We start from the raw sequence: 20,181 nt of genomic DNA, 5'->3' as shown, positions 1-20,181 counted from the left end.
ACACGCTCACACACACACACGCTCACACACACACGTTCACACACGTTCACACCCACACGCTCACACACACACACGCTCACACACACTCACACACACGTTCACACACACACGTTCACACACACACGTTCACACACACACGTTCACACACACACTTCACACACTCACACGCTCACACACACACGCTCACACACACACGTTCACACACACACGTTCACACACACGCGCTCACACACACACATGCACACACGTTCACACCCACACGCTCACACACACACGCGTTCACACCCACACGCTCACACACACACACGTTCACACACACACGCTCACACACACACGTTCACACCCACACGCTCACACACACACACGCTCACACACACACGTTCACACACACGCGTTCACACCCACACGCTCACACACACACACGCTCACACACACACGTTCACACACACACGTTCACACACACACGTTCACACACACACGTTCACACACACACACGTTCACACACACTCACACGCTCACACACACACACGCTCACACACACACGTTCACACACACACGTTCACACACACGCGCTCACACACACACATGCACACACGTTCACACCCACACGCTCACACACACACGCGTTCACACCCACACGCTCACACACACACACGCTCACACACACACGGGCCTTGCTGCCTGCACTGTGCTCCAATGTCTGTGGTTCCCGACTTCACCAACCCGCACTGACCAGTGTGGTGAAGTATGGCCAAGAGGGGTCATCCAGCAGTGGATTGACAAAAGTGCTGCTCATCGACTTGCGTTCGAGTCCATTGAGCTCATTGGTGCATGTGTGGCGGTGTGACGTGTGACGTGTGACGGTGTGACGTGTGACGGTGTGTAACGTGTAACATGTGTGGCGTGTGACGTGTGACGGTGTGTAACGTGTAACATGTGTGGCGTGTGACGTGTGACGGTGTGTGACGACGTGTGACGGTGTGACCTGTGATGGTGTGTGACATGTAACATGTGACGTGTGACGTAACATGTGACGTGTGACGGTAATAATGGAGGACGGTGTGATGGGTGATGGTTTAACGTGTGATGCATAATGTTATGATGTGTGACGGTGTGATGGTGTGATGTGTGACGGTGTGATGGTGTGACGTGTGACGGGGTGATGGTGTGATGTGTGACGGTGTGATGGTGTGATGTGTGACGGTGTGATGGTGTGATGTGTGACGGTGTGATGGGGAACAGTTGTGATCGGTGACGGTGCGATGGGCACTGCTCGCGCAATCGCGGCCCTTGACATCTCGAGGTGGGAGCGCGCACCATTCGCGCGATCCCCTTCGCGACGAGACGCGCCTTCATTGCCGTCATTACTTAAGCTCTTGACGTGCAAGTCTGATAGACCTCTGACCCCGTGCAATCGGCGTAACCCTCGGAGCAATGGAGACGGCGGGCTCCACGAGCCCGTCGGTGGCGCTGACACGCGGAGTAATTGAACCAGCGAACGAGTCGGTGCCGAGGCGCTCGCCGCACCCTTTCGCTGGGATCCAGATGAACGTCGCCGCTCCGTGCGCTGAGCGACGCGCGGTGCGGCCACTCGCCACAGCCACCTGTGCGGAGCCGCAGTCTGAGCGCAGCGCGGAGCCGCAGTCTGAGTGCAGCGCGGAGCCGCAGTCTGAGCGCAGCGCGGAGCCGCAGTCTGAGCGCAGCGCGGAGCCGCAGTCTGAGCGCAGCGCGGAGCCGCAGTCTGAGCGCAGCGCGGAGCCGCAGTCTGAGCGCAGCGCGGCTTGTCCGCGACACGCGCCCGACGTAGACGTCATCAACCGCGGGCCGTGCTAATGAACGGCGTCGTTTATTTTCCGAGTGGCGCCCCTTGAAGGGCGCTTGGTTTACGCGTGGGTGTGCGTGCATCTGCGCGCGTGTATCTGTATGTACGTGTGGATGTGCGTGCGTGCTTGCGTGTGTATTGCGGGGGGCGACGTCCACCCCACCGCCCTCGCTAGGCAGGTGGGGCGCGACGCCCCCCATGCGCTCCCTCCTCCACCGCGTCGGTCGGCTCCCATCGGCTCCCCGCCGACCGAGGGATCGGGCCCCCGCGCTAGCGCCCTCTCCGAGGGACATACTCGTACTGCTGGCTCACCGCCGCACGGAGTTAAACCACACACCCGTGCACACCACGGCTAACGCATGGGGGGTACGAACGCGGGCGATTATCTCTTAACGCGCGCGCACACCACAGCCAATGCTAACGCGGCGCACAGCGGTCCGCCCACGCAGCCGCTCCACACACAAATCGCAGACACCACACCGATGCTCTGTGCTAACTTTTACTTGCGGCGCGAATACACACTGCCTGGGGGAATATTTTGCGAGAAGAACCTAGCCTAGCGCTGCCTAAGTGCCCAGTCCCTCAAACGCCCTACCACGTACCTCGTAGCTGTACTCACGGCGTCGCACGGACGCTGTGAGAGGACGAAAAAAAACCCTTGCCTATCACTGCCTCGTAGCAGCACTCGCTGGCATCGCACGGATGCTGCGAGCGGCTCGAGGAGGCAGGACGATAGGGAGTTGGTCTTGGCGGCCCAGAGGTTGAAGACGAGAGACCCCAAAATCGTCCCTGGGCTACTCTTTTAATCCCTCGGGTGACGTCGTACCGCGCAGCCAATCGTGCGCTTACCTGCGCGGTCACTTATCTGGACCATCTCTTCCATGGCCTAATCCCCTCGCTTCAAAGGGCCGGGATGGCGTTTGTCCCACGTGACCAATCGTGCGCCCACCTGTGGTTACCGCCCCCCTGTTACCGTGTCTCTCCGTCGAGTGCCGCGGTGGTGGCACCGGCCAACCATTGTCCCTCGTTGCTCGGTGTCTGGAAGGGCGCCCGGCTGGCGAACAACACACAGCCTGCGAGCGTGTATTCGGTATGAGGGCCGAGATGGGGGGGGAGGCAGTGGCGCTGAGATTCTCCTGGCCTCATGCTCTTCTTGCTTAATATTCAATCCTCTGTCGTCCCCCCCCCCCCCCCCCAATGTCGTGAATAACTTATTGTGGTTGGCCCAGTGAACATTTTCTTTCCGCGCCCATACAATTTTAAGCCAACTCAGGGGCACCGCAATACGATCTGTCCTGCGGGGGTCGGCCAATCTCCTCGCACCGGGAAACCGTGGGACTTTCCTCCTAGGACCCTTCCGATGAAAACCCGCTGTGCCAGGCGACCCCCGGCCAGGACACTCCGTGTGTGTGCTGCGTGTTGGGTGCTCAGTGTGTGTGCTGCGTGTGTGCTCAGTGTGTGTGCTGCGTGTGTGTGCTGCGTATGTGCTCAGTGTGTGTGCTCAGTGTGTGTGCTGCGTGTGTGTGCTGCGTATGTGCTCAGTGTGTGTGCTCAGTGTGGGTGCTGCGTGTGGGTGCTCAGTGTGTGCGCTGCGTGTTGTGTGCTGCGTGTGTGTGCTGCGTGTGTGTGCTGCGTGTTGTGTGCTGCGTGTGTGTGCTGCGTGTGGGTGCTCAGTGTGTGTGCTGCGTGTTGGGTGCTGCGTTTGTGTGCTGCGTGTGTGTGCTGCGTGTGTGTGCTGTGTGTGTGTTGTGTGTGTGTGCTGCGTGTGTGTGCTGCGTGTGGTGTGCTGCGTGTGTGTGTGCTGTGTGTGCGTGCTGTGTGTGTGTGCTGCGTGTGTATGCTGCGTGTGGTGTGCTGCGTATGTGCTCAGTGTGTGTGCTCAGTGTGTGTGCTGCGTGTGTGTGCTGCGTATGTGCTCAGTGTGTGTGCTCAGTGTGGGTGCTGCGTGTGGGTGCTCAGTGTGTGCGCTGCGTGTTGTGTGCTGCGTGTGTGTGCTGCGTGTGTGTGCTGCGTGTTGTGTGCTGCGTGTGTGTGCTGCGTGTGGGTGCTCAGTGTGTGTGCTGCGTGTTGGGTGCTGCGTTTGTGTGCTGCGTGTGTGTGCTGCGTGTGTGTGCTGTGTGTGTGTTGTGTGTGTGTGCTGCGTGTGTGTGCTGCGTGTGGTGTGCTGCGTGTGTGTGTGCTGTGTGTGCGTGCTGTGTGTGTGTGCTGCGTGTGTATGCTGCGTGTGGTGTGCTGCGTATGTGCTCAGTGTGTGTGCTCAGTGTGTGTGCTGCGTGTGTGTGCTGCGTATGTGCTCAGTGTGTGTGCTCAGTGTGGGTGCTGCGTGTGGGTGCTCAGTGTGTGCGCTGCGTGTTGTGTGCTGCGTGTGTGTGCTGCGTGTGTGTGCTGCGTGTTGTGTGCTGCGTGTGTGTGCTGCGTGTGGGTGCTCAGTGTGTGTGCTGCGTGTTGGGTGCTGCGTTTGTGTGCTGCGTGTGTGTGCTGCGTGTGTGTGCTGTGTGTGTGTTGTGTGTGTGTGCTGCGTGTGTGTGCTGCGTGTGGTGTGCTGCGTGTGTGTGTGCTGTGTGTGCGTGCTGTGTGTGTGTGCTGCGTGTGTATGCTGCGTGTGGTGTGCTGCGTGTGTGTGCTGCGTGTGTGTGCTGCGTGTTGTGTGCTGCGTGTTGTGTGCTGCGTGTGTGTGCTGCGTGTGTGTGCTGTGTGTTGGGTGCTCAGTGTGTGCTGCGTGTTGTGTGTGCTGCGTGTTGTGTGCTGCGTGTTGTGTGTGCTGCGTGTTTGGTGCTCAGTGTGTGCTGCGTGTTGTGTGTGCTGCGTGTTGGGTGCTCAGTGTTTGTGCTGCGTGTTGTGTGCTGCGTGTGTGTGCTGCGTGTTGGGTGCTCAGTGTGTGTGCTGCGTGTTGGGTGCTCAGTGTGTGTGCTGCGTGTTGTGTGCTGCGTGTGTGTGCTGCGTGTTGTGTGCTGCGTGTGTGTGCTGCGTGATGGGTGCTCAGTGTGGGGCCAGGGGGGAGTCGCGGCACTGGCAGTTGCTCCGCGGTCGTGGCACCGCAGTATCTGTGCGCACGTGTGTGTGTGTGCGTGGTGTGTATCTGTGTGCACGTGTGTGTGTGTGCGTGGTGTGTATCTATGTGCACGTGTGTGTGTGTGCGTGGTGTGTATCTGTGTGCACGTGTGTGTGTGTGCGTGGTGTGTATCTATGTGCACGTGTGTGTGTGTGCGTGGTGTGTATCTGTGTGCACGTGTGTGTGTGTGCGTGGTGTGTATCTGTGTGCACGTGTGTGTGTGTGCGTGGTGTGTATCTATGTGCACGTGTGTGTGTGTGCGTGGTGTGTATCTGTGTGCACGTGTGTGTGTGTGCGTGGTGTGTATCTGTGTGCACGTGTGTGTGTGCGTGGTGTGTATCTATGTGCACGTGTGTGTGTGTGCGTGGTGTGTATCTGTGTGCACGTGTGTGTGTGTGCGTGGTGTGTATCTGTGTGCACGTGTGTGTGTGTGCGTGGTGTGTATCTATGTGCACGTGTGTGTGTGTGCGTGGTGTGTATCTGTGTGCACGTGTGTGTGTGTGCGTGGTGTGTATCTGTGTGCACGTGTGTGTGTGTGCGTGGTGTGTATCTGTGTGGACGTGTGGATGTGTGTGCGTGGTGTGTATCTGTGTGCACGTGTGTGTGTGTGCGTGGTGTGTATCTGTGTGCACGTGTGTGTGTGCGTGGTGTGTATCTGTGTGCACGTGTGGATGTGTGTGCGTGGTGTGTATCTGTGTGCACGTGTGTGTGTGTGCGTGCGTGTGTATCTGTGTGCACGTGTGCGTGTGAGTGTACGTGCGTGTACGCGTGTGTATCAAAATTTGAAACGTTTTCTCGGTATAAGAAAAAAAACAACGTCACTTAAAATGAAGCGTAATTTGCAGTTAGATATTTTTGGCAGCCTTTTCAATCGCGCTACCATGTCTCGTGCTGCTCGCAGCTACTCCACGGGAAGATGAGTGGCCAATTGTTCGCGGACTCGATCGCCGTCGTTGCCGCTCCCTTGCGCGACGCCGTCCGCTTCGCCTTCGCAGGCAAATCGCTCGGAAACTCCTCGCCCGGCACCGTGATACTGGCACCCCGTGGCCATCGCCGTGCCCGTCACCGTGATACTGGCGCCGGTGGCTGGACGTGCGCGCGTCCCGATTGTCGTGTCGAGAGACGCGAAGGCATTCCCATGACGAGGCGACCAACCCAACAACAAAAACATCTCAAGTGCCGCGGCGGATATAGAGCGCCGAGAGATGCGTTCATCTCAACTGAAATAAAGGAGGGATTCTGCCAGAAGGTCATGGCCATTGTGGTCCTGTTATCAACGGCGCACACTTGTGGCTCAGGGAGCCCTGCAGCTACTGCTGTCGATTCACACGTTCCTCCTCCTCCTCGCTCGCTCCGCTGCTCCGCTTTCTCGACTCGCGCGGTGGTGGCCGGCGGATAAAAAATATATATTCGTGGGGAACGGAGACCCACGGGGCAGATATTTCGTCCTTCTGTCACATATTCGTCTCCACATTCAAGAATGCGGAGAGGCTCCCTAATGCAGGCACTGAGGCATCGGTTCTCATCTCCTGATTACAGCCCTCAGCCAGTGGTGGAAATTCCACATTCCTTTGGTGGGGGCTCGTCTCTCCTTAGGATAACCACCGTTGACCTCTGTTGACTTCTCCACAAAGTGGTACTCATTTTACAAACCAAGGTGGAAACTCGCAACCCTTTCATTGCCAGCCGCTCGCCCCACCGCTGCGACAGCCGGTTAGCCCGTGCCGCATTCCGTGGCCGTAGCTCACAGTGGCTCACAGTGGCTCACAGTGGCTCACAGCCTCTCACAGTGGCTCACGATGGCTCACAGCATCTCACAGTGGCGCAGGTGACGAGCGGGTTAACCACGTGCCGATGTTGTTCGTGGTGCTCCCCGGGTCACGTGGGCGGTATCTGCCGTTGAATCCCCAACAATCGACTGCGCTGGGCCCCGAATATGGGGCGCGGTGTCTACGGAATGACCGCGCTTAATTGCAATCATCGTAACCGAGCACTTAAACCATTACGTGCAGTAAATTAACTTTTACAGCTTGAACATTGCAATCAATAATCTCAGTTTACAACAAATCTAACAAAGCTATGTTCAGCGAGCCACTCTAACTTTTCAATGATTATAGGATTTATGTTTTATATGAATTGTGAAACAAAGTTTGGAGAGGGTTTATCACCGAGGCATCGTGATAAATATTGTTTAAGGTTTACGCGCGACGCTTGGCGATTGAGACGAGGACGACGAAGCCGCTGGCGGAGCGACCTGCCCGCGTGCGCTGCCACCGATCTCCGGCGCGAATCACCTCGTCCGGTGCGGCCCTCTCACCGTTATTGGGGGGTTTTGTTTGTTTGTTTTGTTTTCACCGTTCCGCACGATCCACTCAATGCCCTCGGAATTAATGCTGCGCTCGTGCAGCCCGCGCGTGCCCCCCCCCCCATCCTCCCTCCCAAATCCGCCGCGTGGCAATTCCCACCGCGTGCTCGTTAGAGCGGCGCCTCGGCCGAGCAGTGGCGAGAGAGAGAGAGAGGAGGCGGCGGCCTTCGGAACGTCACGGAAACCAAACTCTGACATCGGCCGGGCCGCTGCCCAAGCGGCAGAGCGAGCGAGGCAGCGAATCTTCACAATTGGAAGGTCGTGAGGTCAACTCCGTGTTGGGGGTTGACTCTGCCTATCCCCCGCCCCTCCATCTCCCCCATGTAGTACAGCTACGTTGTGTGTGGCAGTCAGCAGTGGTTGTAGTAACGCTAGACTTGCCTCCTGCCAGAAGCATGTAGACTTTTCTCCTACTGGCTTTGCAGGGCTGCAAACCGGCCAGGGGCATTGCCAACATTCTCGCTTGAGCTGGAAATCACTTTGACCTTGACTTTTATCGAACAGACCTTGCGCCTTCCAGTCTTGATCTTTATGTGTCCCCCCGGCTTGGCCATGTGCAGCCGAGTGCAAATGGAACGGGCAACAGGTTGTGAATAATTCGTTCCGCCAGCTTCTAAGCAGTTGCCATGCTAGGTTACCCTTGTCAGTGTGCACAGATTGACAAAGTGTTTACGCCGAGTGTGTGCGCAGTGCCTTGCCCCGATCCATACAGCAGCAATTACAAGGCACAAGTGGCAGTGCCTAATAGAAGTATGCATTATTGATCGCAGAATGAACGGAGCTTTCCCGTTAATAAGCCGCTGGGTGAGGGCTGTATAGGGTGAGCGAACTTCGTTTCATGTGAGTGGAGACATCGTGATCCTGTGGACGGTGAGGCGAGCCCCGTGAGGTGAGCCCGCGACCAGGTGAACCAAAGATCTTTGAGCCTGATGCCCCCCCCGCCCGCCCCACATCGTTGAGTATCCACGCACCCAGAGGTCGGTGGATGTTGTCAGATGTCACTAAATGTTTTAGACCATCGGCGGAGATATAAGTTATATCATTGATTCTCATTACACGGCTATCACTCATTCCCCCATTCATTCAAAACGTTCATAATCTCCTGTCATCAGGTTCTCTTTTACCGAATTCCACGCGTCATCACAGGTTTTCCCCCATTGCTCCCATCTAATCTATTTCAATCACCTCACCTCCACCATTACACTCCACGCCTCGTGCCGTCGGTAATTCTTTGCATCGCGCCTTGGTTTCAGGCGCCACCTAAATTCCGTTAAGATAAAAGATTAAAAAAGGTGGCATTCGCACGAGGCGCGTTTCACTCACCCTCCGGAAGATGTGGAGATGGCACTCACTCGCTAGCGACCTTCAAGATCCCCTCCATGGACCCCCTCCCCCAACACCCGTCTTCTCATTCTCATCTCGCTCTACTCCCCCCTCCAGCAACCGAGGCCTTCATTTAAAACCTCCGTTCGACCTCGTCGCACTGGGAGGTCGCACCTTTTCCGTTGCTGGAAATCTCTCCCTCCCTCGCTGGCTCTCAACATGGTTCGCATTTATTTTCAAAGCTAAAACTTAAAACAACCTTCCTCTTCTCCTCTGCCCGTGACTATTTCCAAACGTCTTTCATCGGTACAAAAATCATCGTTGTCAACACCCTCCTCTCCCCACGTGTCCTCCCTTCTCCCTCGGTTTAAAACTTGGCCAATATTATCCATAAGAGGTTGTTTTATGGGGGGAGGGGGGTGTTAGATCGAGTAAATATAAATGCGTCTCTCCCCTTAGCTGTCAACATGGTTGACTCTCACATTATGTTTCAAGTCAGCGGCTTAAATAAACCTTCCTCTGCTCCTCCGCCGATGGCAATTTGCAAATGTCTCTTTCATCGGTAGAGAAAGCAATCTCTCTCAGCAACCTCGTTTCGTGCCCGCGGTGACATTCGCATTCTTCCTCCGTCTCAGTCATCGCCCCTCCCCTCTCCGCTATTGTCCCCCCATTGTTTTCTGTCCGCTTTGTGCAGCTGTGCATGGCCCCCCACCCTAAGCCTCAATGTAACATTCGTGTCACGTTTGGCTGTCACTTGGTGTAATGCTTCAATCATCGATGTTTCTCACACTCGCCACCATCGCGAGAGTGAGCTTGAGCTTTACCCGTGCCTATTAATTACCACACGGTAGATACAACTTAATACCGTCAGATATCACTCAATATTGCAGAGGTATCCTTGGACACCACATGTTAGGCATTGTTAAAATACAACGTAACAGATACAAACTCTTCAAACCTGTGTGAAACAGCCCTGGACATGTCGCTACGATACAGGAGCCGTGTGTTTGTCGATGTTGCTTGCACGCCACCGAACTGTGGCGCAGAGCTCTCCCAGAATGCACGCGCGCACGGCGGGAACGGCGTTCGTGGTTTAAACGATCGATTTTTGTTGTTTGCCGAGGTCCGCGGTAATCACTGACGTGGAGCCTCGGAGCTGGCCAAGGACCCCGCCGCTAAACGGGGTCTCGCCCCCCCCCCCCCCCCCTATTCAAATCAGGATCGCAATTTACAGAATTGCCAAAGTCGAAACCCTCCGTTTATTGAAACCTTTCTGCGCGCGTCAAAAACCCGCGATCTTCGAGGGGGGAATGGCACGCGGCTTCGCGCGCCGGTGACCCTGGCGGGGCTCGCGGGCACGCGGCTTCGCGCGCCGGTGACCCTGGCGGGGCTCGCGGGCACGCGGCTTCGCGCGCCGGTGACCCGGGCGGGGCTCGCGGGCACACGGCTTCACGCGCCGGTGACCCGGGCGGGGCTCGCGGGCACGCGGCTTCGCGCGCCGGTGACCCGGGCGGGGCTCGCGGGCACGCGGCTTCGCGCGCCGGTGACCCTGGCGGGGCTCGCGGGCACGCGGCTTCGCGCGCCGGTGACCCGGGCGGGGCTCGCGGGCACGCGGCTTCGCGCGCCGGTGACCCTGGCGGGGCTCGCGGGCACGCGGCTTCGCGCGCCGGTGACCCGGGCGGGGCTCGCGGGCACGCGGCTTCGCGCGCCGGTGACCCGGGCGGGGCTCGCGGGCACGCGGCTTCGCGCGCCGGTGACCCGGGCGGGGCTCGCGGGCACGCGGCTTCGCGCGCCGGTGACCCGGGCGGGGCTCGCGGGCACGCGGCTCGGTCGGTCGCGTTGTGTCTCCCGAATCCATCGGGCCCGAGCGCTGGCCCAGAGAGGGCAGCACCGCGTGTGGTCTGCTGGAGCCCGTCCGCGTGCGGCCGGGCTCCACGTAGTCTCCTCGCTCGCGTGGGAGTTTCTCCGGGAGCTCTGGGATTCTTCCCACACTCAACCCCCCCCCTCCCCAACCACCCCCCCTGAGAGAAACAACCGGCAAAGCCACGCCGATACGTCGCTTCTTCCACCCCCCCCCCCCCTCCACCATAAAGCCACGAGGCCCCACAACATACACGCCGCGAACTTTGTATCTGACGCCCATCGACGGTGCGTGGGCGCTTGCCTCTGCGGTTGCCACGGGGACGGAGGGAGGCCCTGCGGAGTCGATGCCCGGCCGAGCGGCTCGCGCAGCTCGCCGGTGATCGGAGCCGAGCGAGCGAGCGGGTCGCCACGGAGAGGTGTGGGAGGAAGGGAAGTGGGGGGGGGGGGTCAGGGTGGGTTTCATTTGTCCCAGAGTCTCCCTCGCCGCGCAGGCAGCTTCTTCCGCGCGCTCGCACCCCGAAACGGGATTCGCACGCGGCTCGAGGGAAGGGCAGGGAGGAGGGCGGGGAGGGAGGGAGAGGAGGCAGTGAGGTTCGGAGGAGAAGGGAGATGTGTGAGGTAAGACGTGGAGGCAGGACGTGGAGTTAAGGGGAAGCAAGGGGGGAGGCCAGTCCGGAGTTCAAGAAGCCAGGGCAGGAGGGGAGGCAGTGAGAGGGAGTGGAGGCAGTGAGAGACATTCGGGAGGGCAGGGAGGCAGGGACAAAGTGCGGGGAGGGAAGCAGGGAGGGAGGGGGGCAAGGTGGGGAGCAGAGGGGGGCAAGGTGGGGAGCAGGGGGAGGGAAGCAGGGGGAGGGGGGCAAGGTGGGGAGCAGGGGGGAGGGGGGCAAAGTGGGAGCAGAGGGGAGGGAAGCAGGGAGGGAGGGGGGCAAGGTGGGGAGCAGGGGGAGGGAAGCAGGGAGGGAGGGGGGCAAGGTGGGGAGCAGGGGGAGGGAAGCAGGGAGGGAGGGGGGCAAGGTGGGGAGCAGGGGGAGGGAAGCAGGGAGGGAGGGGGGCAAGGTGGGGAGCAGGGGGGAGGGAAGCAGGGAGGGGGGCAAGGTGGGGAGCAGGGGGAGGGAAGCAGGGAGGGAGGGGGGCAAGGTGGGGAGCAGGGGGAGGGAAGCAGGGAGGGAGGGGGGCAAGGTGGGAGCAGGGGGAGGGAAGCAGGGAGGGAGGGGGGCAAGGTGGGGAGCAGGGGGAGGGAAGCAGGGAGGGAGGGGGGCAAGGTGGGGAGCAGGGGGAGGGAAGCAGGGAGGGAGGGGGGCAAGGTGGGGAGCAGGGGGGAGGGAAGCAGGGAGGGGGGCAAGGTGGGGAGCAGGGGGAGGGAAGCAGGGAGGGAGGGGGGCAAGGTGGGGAGCAGGGGGAGGGAAGCAGGGAGGGAGGGGGGCAAGGTGGGGAGCAGGGGGAGGGAAGCAGGGAGGGAGGGGGGCAAGGTGGGGAGCAGGGGGAGGGAAGCAGGGAGGGAGGGGGGCAAGGTGGGGAGCAGGGGGAGGGAAGCAGGGAGGGAGGGGGGCAAGGTGGGGAGCAGGGGGGAGGGAAGCAGGGAGGGAGGGGGGCAAGGTGGGGAGCAGGGGGAGGGAAGCAGGGAGGGAGGGGGGCAAGGTGGGGAGCAGGGGGAGGGAAGCAGGGAGGGAGGGGGGCAAGGTGGGGAGCAGGGGGGAGGGAAGCAGGGAGGGAGGGGGGCAAGGTGGGGAGCAGGGGGAGGGAAGCAGGGAGGGAGGGGGGCAAGGGGGGGAGCAGGGGGAGGGAAGCAGGGAGGGAGGGGGGCAAGGGGGGGAGCAGGGGAGGGAAGCAGGGAGGGAGGGGGGCAAGGTGGGGAGCAGGGGGAGGGAAGCAGGGAGGGAGGGGGGCAAGGTGGGGAGCAGGGGGAGGGAAGCAGGGAGGGAGGGGGGCAAGGGGGGGAGCAGGGGGAGGGAAGCAGGGAGGGAGGGGGGCAAGGTGGGGAGCAGGGGGGAGGGAAGCAGGGAGGGAGGGGGGCAAGGTGGGGAGCAGGGGGAGGGAAGCAGGGAGGGAGGGGGCAAGGTGGGGAGCAGGGGGAGGGAAGCAGGGAAGGAGGGGGGCAAGGGGGGGAGCAGGGGGAGGGAAGCAGGGAGGGAGGGGGGCAAGGTGGGGAGCAGGGGGAGGGAAGCAGGGAGGGAGGGGGGCAAGGGGGGAGCAGGGGGAGGGAAGCAGGGAGGGAGGGGGGCAAGGTGGGGAGCAGGGGGGAGGGAAGCAGGGAGGGAGGGGGGCAAGGTGGGGAGCAGGGGGAGGGAAGCAGGGAGGGAGGGGGGCAAGGTGGGGAGCAGGGGGAGGGAAGCAGGGAGGGAGGGGGGCAAGGTGGGGAGCAGGGGGAGGGAAGCAGGGAGGGAGGGGGGCAAGGTGGGGAGCAGGGGGAGGGAAGCAGGGAGGGAGGGGGGCAAGGGGGGGAGCAGGGGGAGGGAAGCAGGGAAGGAGGGGGGCAAGGTGGGGAGCAGGGGGGAGGCTAAACTAAAGCGTGCTGACCACAAATGATAGCGAAGTGGCTAATCACGTGGAAGAGGCAGGAAATAATAAATGGGTGGGGGTGAAGGCAGAGACGGGGGGCAGGGAGATGGCTCCCGCCGCGTTCTCGTGCCCCCGAGGGCCCCCACGTCGCCCTGGAGAGGGGGGGGGGCACTGGGGGGCTGGAGCGAGGCGACCCCCTGGGTGATCTCTAGGCCCAAACCACGACGCCGGTAAACAAAACTCACCAGGCACTGCCAAACCCAACACCGCAATTTCTCCTACTTTACATATTTCCACAGCGGTCTTTTCAGGCAAGCATACTTTTGTTCCTAAATTACAGCAATTTTCTGGGTGGCTGGAGAGCAATATCTCTACGGTAATGACTCCGTCTGGGGGTGTTTGTCTGGTTTGTGTTCCACCTCGCCAAGTTGCCCTTTGTAGACCGCTACTCGATGAGCTTTCATCTCCTTACTTAGATTTTTGCCTGGCGTGGTTCACGGAGATCCTGGTGCGAAGTGTTGGATCAGAATACGACGTGTACTTCCAGAGCGCCATCTAAATGCACTGCATCTCACACCGCCACTGGGAGAGTGAGGCCCTCATTGCGACCACGAAGGGAGGTGAGACGGAGTGTTCTTTCAGATAAAAAAAAAACTGTGGAGGGCTGCGGGGCGATTGCCCAGACGGTCCCCACGACTTCGTGGGGCAAGAGGGAAAAGAAGACCTAAGGCCAGACAGCGAGAGACTGACAGGGCAGATGTATGGGCCTCTGTGAATCTAAAGGTCCCGATGTGACGCTGTAGGTCTCTAGGTATCTAAGAGTTGAAGGTGGGAGACTGTCGAGAACAGGTCTATGGGTCTCTGTGTGAGTCTATAGGTCCCCATGGGACTGTAGGTCTTTAGTTATTTAAGAGCGGATGGTGGTGGGCTGTCAGGGCAGATCTGTGGGTCTCTATGCGAGTCTATAGGTTCCTATGGGACACTGTAAGTCTCTGGTTATCAAAGAGCAGATTGTGGAGGACTGTCAGGGTATATAATGGGGGTGGCTGCCTGTCGACTGCGCAGAAGTTGCAGGATCTAGTGGAGGGTAGGCAGCGTTGGCAGCGAGGTGCGGTGGTGGCTTCAACGGCTTGGGCCGTGACGATGACGTCTCGTTCTTGAAAGGGGGGGACAGGTGGGGAGAGGAGGGTGCTGACAACGATGATTTCTGTACCGATGAAAGACGTTTGGAGATAGTCACAGGCAGAGGAGAAGAGGAAGGTTGTTTTAAGTTTTAACTTTGAAAATAAATGCTAACCATGTTGAGAGCCAGCGAAGGAGGGAGAGTTTTCCAGCAACGGAAAAGGTGCGACCTCCCAGTGCGAAGAGGTTGGCTGGAGGTTTTGACTAAGGCCTCGGTTGCTGTAGGGGGGAGTAGAGCGAGATGAGAGGGAGAAGGCGGAGGTCGGTCCTCGAACGATCTTGAAGGTCGATAGCGAGGGCAACCTTGCAGTTGATACGGTACTGGATTGGGATTCGGTGTAGGAATCTGAGTATCGGGCCGGCATGGATCGGTGTCGGTCTCCGCTGGACGCGGGAGCGTGGCCACGGCACTCAACGTGGACCGTACTGAAGGTCGCGATGACTTTACTGCCCTTTGAACGACCTTAACTCATTCAAATTATCATCTGGCCCAGCGATGATATTATTCAGCCTTGCAAAGGGCATTCGAAAAGGGCATTCGGCGGTGTTGTGATGGCGACTCGAGGAGCGGCTGTCCCCTTCGCCACGCGTGTGTAAACAAGACGCTTCTACACGAGACACGCGCTCGCAAGTTCCTGCCCCCGCAGCACGGTTGGCTACGTATGGTGCGAAAAAAGTTCAGCACACGTACCCAGAGGATGCTGGGAAAGCGCTTGCGTGCCCCGCCGGCCTCGAACCGTGCCCAGAGCCCTCCCCGGCGAACGCGAAACCAGCGAGTGGCAGCGCTCTCGTGGTCACGGGGCTCCTGCGCAGTTTGCACCGAAGGCCGTCTTCGTGACTCCGTCCGTCGTTCTGCGCCGCTGTCTCCCGGAGGAGCGCGCCCCTCGCCGAGGTGCCAATCCGGCGTCCGTCGCGGGCCTCGGGCCGCCCTGGCCGAGTCTTCCGCGGCAAATGAGCAGCGAACGCTTCGATTTGCCTCCCTCCTGCCCTGCGAGTTCCCGCGTCACGGTTGGCGCGAGCGCGATGGGCACACGCCGGCTCGTTCGGTATCGGATCGCACGGCTCTGCTGAGCGTTGCTCGTAAGCCGCCGGGGGCCCAATTATATCGTCGCCTGAGCCGCGGCTCGCAGGTCACACCGAACGCTGCTGCCGTTTTCGTGCCGACGGATTTCTTTTTTTCCGTGGCAAACAGTTTGTCGTGCGCCGAGTGAATTGAAAGGGGTTGTGTGTGTTTTGTGTGTGTGTTCCTTTCCTCCGCACGAACCCCTGACGGCTGTCACAGGCGAGCGCCTGCGGGTGCAGCGGGAGCCTGACTCGCGTCTAATCGGCCCTCTTTGTTTTGGGACCCAAATGCCAATAATCCACTTAGCTCACGCGGGCAAATGAGACGCGCTGGAAATATACTTGGAAGAACACAAAGATTCTAAATTCGACAGGCCGTGTTGATTCTCACAAATTAGCAGCAGCCTGCTGGGGCCATGCAGATGCAGCGATGCTGGCGGGGGGGGGGGTGGCCGATCATGATGAGGCGAGGGCGGAGGTGGTGGAAGCCGCGGCACGAACTCCACGCCGCCTGGACCCCGGGGCCTTGCAGGAAACGATTTTTGAGGTCAACGCGGATGCGCTCAGCTTCCCGTTGAGCAGACGAGGGTTCCTCATCGCAGCATCCACCGCGGTCACCGCAGCGCTCGTTCACAGCCGTTCTGGACTCGGGGCGCACTGCCAACCATCTAAATGGAAATGTTGAGGACTATCACGCGCCAATAACATGTTTTCAAAATTAAAACGTCTCTTAAACGCACCGTAAAATGTCAATTAGCCTTGAAATCGACCGACCTGATATGTATTGGTCAGTCTCTATGGTTGTGCAACGGGCAGACACATATAGAGGGCCACGCGGAGCGCAGTGTGAGAAGCGCTGCTCTCAAGGATCCACGGCGCATTGCGCAATGCCTCGGCGACGGGCCACAGACTTCACTCGTGGGTTGAGCGGCTTTCGGGGCTCGCCGGCAGAGTTGGTGGCAACGTCGGTGCGCCCCGCGCGATGTGGGGTGAGTGCCCTGCCAGAATGCGGCTAAATAGGGCAATGTCGGGGCACGCTTGGCAGCACGGCCTCAGTGACAAGGAATTAGATGAAGCCCTCGTCCTGCCTAATCACCCCCCCCCCCTCCACCTCCTCCCCCTTCTCTACTTAGCTCGGCACCCGGATCCCTTCACCCCAGTGGGGCCCGGGGCAGTTGCACTGCTTGCGCACTCAGTAGCTACGTCTCTGATGTAGGCCACCCTCCCAGCTTCGTCCTTTTGGCCAAGTCACAAAATGTGCGACACGCAGACCCAGCGGGTGGCAGCGTTTAATATCGAGTTGAGAAATGAAGCCTTGGGGGACGGAGGGAGGGGGGGGGGTTAGGGTAGGGGGAGTGTGAAGGTCGCCTGTCGACCTCACAGCGGCTGCATGATCTGGCAGGAGGCAGGAGTTTCACGTTCATTTGTTCACCAGGTGAGAACTCAAGAGAGACGATGGATAGAGTCGCATCTGCCAGAGTGACCCCGCTTGACCAACACGACGAATGCTAAATTAACCATTCATAGCCAAGGTTTTTGGATGAGATCGCGTAAATAAAAATGCGTCGTAACCCTCCGTCATCCGACACAGCCAGTAAGGTTCGTCACGTAAACAAAACGCGCCAATTAGTTCATAATTCAAGCCCACCGGTGTGTTGGAGAGTAAAATCACAACATTTACAATTTGAGTAGTACGACGTTTCGCTGGTAATTACATCCAGCATCATCGGGCAAATCGCCAGATGATGCTGGATGCGATCTAACCCAAACCCCTTTATTATGAATAATACCGGTCGTGAAAGCCTCCTACGTGTAAAAGAAAAAAAACAGTCAAGTGCATTAATGAAGCAAATTAGAAATCGGCACACAAAAAAAACTACTGTGCCGCGTGAGAAATTGAAAGTACTGAATAGACATGAATCATTTGTTAAATAATAAATTCACCGTCGCGTGAGTCAACTCGGTCAGATTAGACTGATCATACCACAATGAAATTAAGTTACAGAAACATTAAACAAATACAGGGGATGACTGTTGCAAGTATATGACAGATGGAGGCGATTGCCAATTGCGGAGGCCGTCGGTAGCATCGGCCTCGATAACGTCTTGGCCTTGACCTCGGCGCCAAGATGTGACGCGCGTCTTGGCGGCGCTGCGAAGCGGGACTTTGCTCCGCTCTTCACCGCGAGGAACGGTTTTAAAGAATCGCAGTGAATTCACCATTTAGCGGCAATCAGCAACCTTCAAACAACACCGCGTGTAATGACGCACGGCCGCAAATGTGCTAAATGGTAACCCTCTCCACACGCAGCAAAGGCTCCCCGGACTAATTAACACGTGCGGGCCAGGTAGCCTGCGGTAAGCCAGCGGAGCAGTGCGGGGCACGCACACCTGTGCTTGAGTGCGCACACGTGTGAGGAGCGGTGGGGCAGTGGTTAGCACACTGCGCTCCAAACCTGGCGACCCGAGTCCGCTTCCCACTCGTTGCCAATATGCGATGAATATGTGGAACCGGTCACGGGTCTCGCCTAGGTCGACTCAGACTTAAATTAGTACCCGGCATAGTGTGTAAACATCACGACTAGGGAAACAGAGGCGACCGGGCGTGGTTCTGGCCACACTGACTCCCTCGTGTGCCGTGCTGGCCCTCATAGGTGCTCGCTAACAGCGCTTGCCCAAAAAAAGTCTTGTCAAGTTTCCGGGGAGATCTTTGTCCTTGTGTGTGCGTGTGCGGCATAACAGGGTGGGCGGAAGGGGTCATTCGAGGGAAGACGCGTTCCATCGAGAGGGATGGACGAGTCGAGGCCTGGGTTTAATCAAATAGGAGCCCTTGAGATTCCTGATCTCTAGTGCAAGGGGACCAGGGGATTCGCAGTGGTGGAGAGCCACGTGTGAATGTTCTATCGGCAATGATCTATCGTGCAGTGACGGTGCGTGTGCGTGCCGGGTGTGATATTAACCTGCTGGTGGCGGTGGTGTTGCTGCCGAGGAAGTCAAGTGGAAACCAAAACGAATATCCTTTCCTCGTCACGGCTCAAGAGCTTGAGCCCACGACCCAGCCATTTTGGACAGACAACTTGAGAGAGAGAGAGACAGAAACAGAGAGAGAGAGTTGCACGTAATTTAAAATTGTGGGATTGGGGCCCTGACTCAGCGCTGAACACAGCGACCTACTTTTGTAACGGGAATCTCAAAGGTGCACTGCCCCGCAAAAAACGCACACGCGTTTGGAAGCTACCGAGCGCTCACCGGCATCGAGCCATCGACTCGGAGAGAGCGTCCCGGAGACAAGCCGTCCCACCGCCCGGACGACCCCCCCGAAACCTCCCCCCCCGGGGCCCCCCCCCCCCGGTCATCCCTAACGACTCTCGGCGGCCGCCACCGCCCCCAATCCAACTCGGCTGGTCGGGTGACGGCGCGCGGCTCCGTGGGTTCGCAGTTGCGGCCGTCGCGACTGCCGGGAAAGCGCACGACGGCGTTTTTTTACCGTCGGCGTGATGCTGGGAAGGGCGAAGGGGGCCCGCGCCCCGCTCTGCACCCGTGGCCCCCGACATTCGGGTGATGGATGAATGCTGCCTTCTGGCTTGGGAAAGAGCCCCCACCGCCCCCCCCCCCCCCGTGCTCGCCAAGTCTGATGGCCTTGGTCTAGCCGCTGATAGCTGCACACAATTGGCGTGTGTTCTTGATTCAGTCGGGCTCAGCTCCGGCGATAGAGAATCGACGAGAGCCCGCGCGTAAGTTGCTGACTGGCACGCCGAAGGGAGCGAGCGAGCGAGTGAGCGAGCGCTCCGTAGGGTCGGTAACGAAGCCCATCGATTGCCGTTGGAGACCTCGATCGCGTTTCTTCTGAGACGGCCGCTCCTCCGACGAAGGGCAGCGCCGCCTCCGCAGTGAGCTCCGAGTGGGCGACGTTTCGGGGACCGCAACGGGGGGGGGGGGGTCCCGCCGTGCAGTAGATTCGTGACAAACAGGGCGCGTCTTCACGCCAATTGCCAGGCTCAGCCGCGCTGAATGTAGCGCTACGTTCCGCTGTGGTTTTCCCAGGGAAGCCCTCGCCGAGACTTAGGGCTCCTTTTCAGGAGGGTCCTGCCAAGTATGTTCGCAATAAGGTGGGCGATGTTGCTGCTGCTGGCGCTGTTGCGTGATCCCCAATTGAGTACTTTGTACGAAATCTTTCAGGTTTGGGATGTTTTGGCCATTACGAGGCGCATTGTTAGATTGATTTTGTTTAATCTATGGGACGAGACCGGAGAACCCAGAACGAAACCCATGCAGAAAAGGCGAAGAACACGCAAACTCCACACAAAGGTGCCCAAGTGAGGGTAACTGTCAAACAAGGATAGGAATGCGTCTGCCTTGCTGATTCTTACCGTTTGCGGTTTCTTAAAAGCATGTTGCTCAATCCCCGGGGCTACCGAGTGCCGTGTTTCGCTAAATGGGATTAGCGAACGCCGCTAGAGAGGTCAGAACCTTTAGCAGTGAGTCACTAAGTAGACACGCAGACGATACCTCTCCTTCACGTATTGGTATCTCCACATCAAAAGTAAAATAATTCCCCACGCAATTCATCGGTCCCACGGCCTTCTGAGAGCGCATCATTTCAGCAGCACTGATTCAGCACACGCGAAACTCTGGAGCGGTTTCAACACACAGTGTCTCATCAGCAGTCAGAGCCACCCACGGTAGGGGCCAAGCCACCACGGTCCCTTCCCATGACGTTCACGATGTGTCTGCGTGTGTCTGCGTGTGTGCGTCATGCGTGTGCAGGTTCATTGTGGGGAGTTTTGACACAGTGGCCGGCGGCAATTTACTTACGAACCCGGGGACCTGCGTTTGATTCCCAGCCACGGCTCACATCCGTGGCGAGTGGTATCAGAACCGGTCCGAGGCTTCGAATAAATGCCCTTTAAACGCATACCTGCTGCGATGTGTAAGCGTCAGCACTGGGGAGACAAAGGCGGCTAGGCACAGTGCTGGCCAATACCATGCAATTGTGAGCCGTTCCAAATTGAA

At 59.0% G+C, this 20,181-nt stretch overlaps 1 protein-coding gene across 4 annotated transcripts in view; it reads left to right on the top strand.

Annotated features, from left to right (window-relative positions):
- The window catches only part of LOC133353782 (neuroligin-4, X-linked-like), a 198,707-nt gene that overhangs the window by 142,103 nt on the left and 36,423 nt on the right, over nt 1–20,181 (top strand). The window lies entirely within an intron of this gene.

The sequence above is a fragment of the Lethenteron reissneri genome, chromosome 45 (assembly GCF_015708825.2).
Source record: "Lethenteron reissneri isolate LAM-NWPU_2019-01 chromosome 45, ASM1570882v1, whole genome shotgun sequence".
Taxonomy (NCBI): domain Eukaryota; kingdom Metazoa; phylum Chordata; class Hyperoartia; order Petromyzontiformes; family Petromyzontidae; genus Lethenteron; species Lethenteron reissneri.
The sequence above is the reverse complement of the archived record's forward strand: the minus strand, read 5'-3'. Positions and strand labels throughout refer to the sequence as shown.